This window comes from Schistocerca serialis, chromosome 6 (assembly GCF_023864345.2).
Source record: "Schistocerca serialis cubense isolate TAMUIC-IGC-003099 chromosome 6, iqSchSeri2.2, whole genome shotgun sequence".
Classification (NCBI taxonomy): domain Eukaryota; kingdom Metazoa; phylum Arthropoda; class Insecta; order Orthoptera; family Acrididae; genus Schistocerca; species Schistocerca serialis.
This window is the reverse complement of record NC_064643.1, coordinates 383,879,569-383,883,626: the sequence shown is the minus strand read 5'-3', so window position 1 is coordinate 383,883,626 and position 4,058 is coordinate 383,879,569. Positions and strand designations below refer to the sequence as shown.

The window sequence follows — 4,058 nt, the reverse complement described above, 5'->3', positions numbered from 1 at the left end:
CAGTCATTTCATAAATTGTACATATTTTTTCCTATATCTAGCATCATTCTGTTAGTATTGTTTTCTTTTCACATTGACCGTCTTCGAACAGATGTGTTCCTAATATTATTATAATTATTGTTGTCATTATTCCAAATAGAGAGAGAGCACTCCGTCTTCAGGCCACAAGTGGCCCACCGGAACCATCTGACCGCCGTGTCATCCTCAGCTGAGGATGCGGATAGGAGGGGCGTGTGGTCAGCACACCGCTCTCCCGGTCATTATGATGGTTTTCTTTGACCAGAGCCGCTACTATTCGGTCGAGTAGCTCCTTAATTGGCATCGAGAGGCTGAGTGCACCCCGAAAAATGGCAACAGCGCATGTCGGCCCAGATGGTCACCCATCCAAGTGCCGGCCACGTCCGACAGCGTTGAACTTCGGTGAGCTGATGGGAACCGGTGTATCCACTGCGGCAAGGCCGTTACCAATAATAATATAATAATAATAATCCTGTGGAGGCCCGGGAAAAGAATAGGCCTCCGGTATGTTCTGCCAGTCGTAAAAGGCGACGAAAAGAACAAACCACTAATAGGGCTAACCCCCCTTTTAGTGTGATTAGTTGGTCCAGGAGAGAACTAAAGAAGCCTCGGACAAGCGCCGTCATGGTCGGGGACGACGCTTGAACCCTATGCCCACCCACAATGGTAACGACACTGCTAGCCAACTGGAAAATAATTCAAATCCAAATACAGGTGTTTTGCAGGATATGCTTCCTGCAACCACCCTAGAAGGAAAACAAAGACAGAGGATGAGATGGTCAGATGAAGTTAATCGACACCTCATGTTCTGTTATTACCAAGCAACAAACCTAGGAACCAACACAACTGGATACAGATCACAAGTATACACAACATTTATTACCAGATACCCAGAATTAAAATTTTTAACAGAACAACGACTAGCTGATCAGATCCGTGTAATAATCAAAAATAACAGGATACCCCAGTCAGAATTAGAAAACATCAAACAACAAGTACAACAAATACTGGAATAAAATAATGTGCAATCAGAAGAAGAAGAAAATACAGTAATGGACTCAAACATCCGAGAGCAAACAAACAAAGAACAACACACATCAATTAAACAGTCAGAGGAAAACGAAATCTTAAGACAGCCACCAGAGCAAGCACAAATAGAACACGAAGTGACACACATGTTAGATATAGAAAAAAAATTTCAGCTGACATATATGGAATACAAAGACACAAATACAGACATTAGACCATTCTTGCATAGACCGCCAAATAACCCACAAGTCGAAACAACAATAAAAACTATCAACACAATCATACACAACAAAATAAATGAAAACACAACTATGGAAGAGTTCCAATTACTGGTTTATATAGGAGCACTCACTACACTAAATATACACACTAGGCAGAGATCAGAACCAACCAACACACAGAAGAAACCCACAAAACCAGCATGGCAACACAGGCTACAGATCAGAATAGAAAAACTGAGAAAAGACATCGGACAGCTAATACAATTTATAAGAAATTAAATGTCAGAAAAAAAAAACGAAAAAGGTTAGGTAAAATCTCACAACAAGAAGTGATAGAGCAATTAGATGAAAAGAAGCAGAAATTACAAGCATTGGCCAAACGACTTAGAAGACACAAAAAAGTGAAAATAGAAGGAAACAAAACCTAACATTCAACACAAACCAAAAGAAATTTTACCAGACAATAGCTAACACACACATTAAAATAGACAGTCCACCAAACATAACAGACATGGAACACTTCTCAAGCAACATATGGTGAAACCCGGTACAACATAACAGGCATGCACGGTGGATACAAGCAGAAACAGATACATACAAGATGATACCACAAATGCCTGAAGTGATAATTTTGCAACACGAAGTCACCCAAGCAATTAATACTACTCGCAATTGTAAAGCCCCTGGAAAATATAAAATAGCAAATTTCTGGCTAAAGAAATTCACCACAACACATTCACATCTAACTAAATTATTTAACAGTTACATTGCAGACCCATACACATTCCCTCATACACTTACACATGGAATAACTTATCTGAAACCTAAAGATCTAGCAGACACAGCAAACCCAGCTAAATATCGCCCCATAACATGCCTACCAACAATATACAAAATATTAACTTCAGTCAGTACACAGAAATTAATGACACATACAACACAGAACAAAATTATTAATGAAGAACAAAAGGGCTGCTGCAAAGGAGCAAGAGGATGTAAAGAGCAACTGATAATACATGCAGAGTTGACATATCAAGCTAAAACTAAACAAAGGTCGCTCCACTATGCGTACATTGATTACCAAAAAGCATTAGATAATGTACCCCACTCATGGTTACTACAAATATTGGAAATATACAAAGTAGATCTTAAATTGATACAGTTCCTAAACATAGTAATGAAAAATTGGAAAACCACACTTAATATCCAAACAAATTCAAATAATATCACGTCACAGCCAATACCGATTAAGCGTGGAATATACCATGGAGACTCATTAAGTCCTTTCTGGTTCTGCCTTGCTCTGAACCCACTATCCAACATGATAAATAACACAAATTATGGATACAATATTACTGGAACATACTCACACAAAATCACACATCTGCTATACATGGATGATCTAAAACTACTGGCAGCAACAAATCAACAACTCAACCAGTTACTAAAGATAACAGAAGTATTCAGCAATGATATAAATATGGCTTTTGGAACAGACAGATGTAAGAAAAATAGCATAGTCAAGGGAAAACACACTAAACAAGAAGATTACATATTGGATAACCACAGCGACTGCATAGAAACGATGGAAAAAACAGATGCCTATAAATATGTAGGTTCCAGACAAAAAATAGGAATAGATAATACAAATATTAAAGAAGAACTAAAAGAAAAATATAGACAAAGACTAACAAAAATACTGAAAACAGAATTGACAGCAAGAAACAAGACAAAAGCTATAAATACTTATGCTATACCAATATTGACCTACTCATTTGGAGTAGTGAAATGGAGTATCACAGACCTAGAAGCACTCAATACACTTACACGATCACAATGCCACAAATATAGAACGCATCACATGCATTCAGCAACTGAATGATTCACATTAAGCAGAAAGGAAGGAGGAAGGGGATTTATCGACATAAAAAACCTACATTAAGAAAATTCTTTATAGAACGAGCAGAAACTAGCAAAATTCACAAAGCAGTCACTCATATAAATACATCGGCTACACCACTGTAATTTCATAACCACTTCTACAACCCTTTAGATCACATAACATCAACAGATACGAAGAAAGTAAATTGGAAAAAGGAAACACTACATGGCAAGTACCCGTATCATCTAACACAGCCACACATCGATCAAGACGCATCCAACACATGGCTAAGAAAAGGCTATATATACAGTGAGATGGAAGGATTCATGATTGCAATACACAATCAAACAATAAACACCAGATACTCCAGCAAGCATATTATTAAAGATCCCAATACCACAACAGATAAATGCAGACTTTGCAAACAACAAATAGAAACAGTAGATCACATCACAAGCGGATGTACAACACTAGCAAATACAGAATACCCCAGAAGACATGACAATGTAGCAAAAATAATACATCAACAGCTTGCCTTACAACATAAACTTATAAAACAACATGTTCCCACATTTAAGTATGCACCACAAAATGTACTGGAGAATGATGAATACAAATTATAGTGGAACAGAACCATTATAACTGATAAAACAACACCACATAACAAACCTGACATCATACTCACCAATAAAAAGAAGAAATTAACACAACTAATCGAAATATCCATACCCAATACAACAAATATACAAAAGAAAACAGGAGAAAAAATTGAAAAATACATCCAACTGGCTGAGGAAGTCAAGGACATGTGGCATCAGGATAAAGTTGACATTATACCAATTATACTATCAACTACAGGAGTCATACGACACAATATCCACCAGTACATCAATGCAATACAGCTACAT

General features: G+C 37.2%; 1 pseudogene; it reads right to left on the bottom strand.

Annotated features, from left to right (window-relative positions):
* Positions 1-348: 348 nt before the first annotated feature.
* On the bottom strand, positions 349-466 carry LOC126485823 (5S ribosomal RNA; annotated as a pseudogene).
* Between the last annotated feature and the right edge of the window lie 3,592 nt (positions 467-4,058).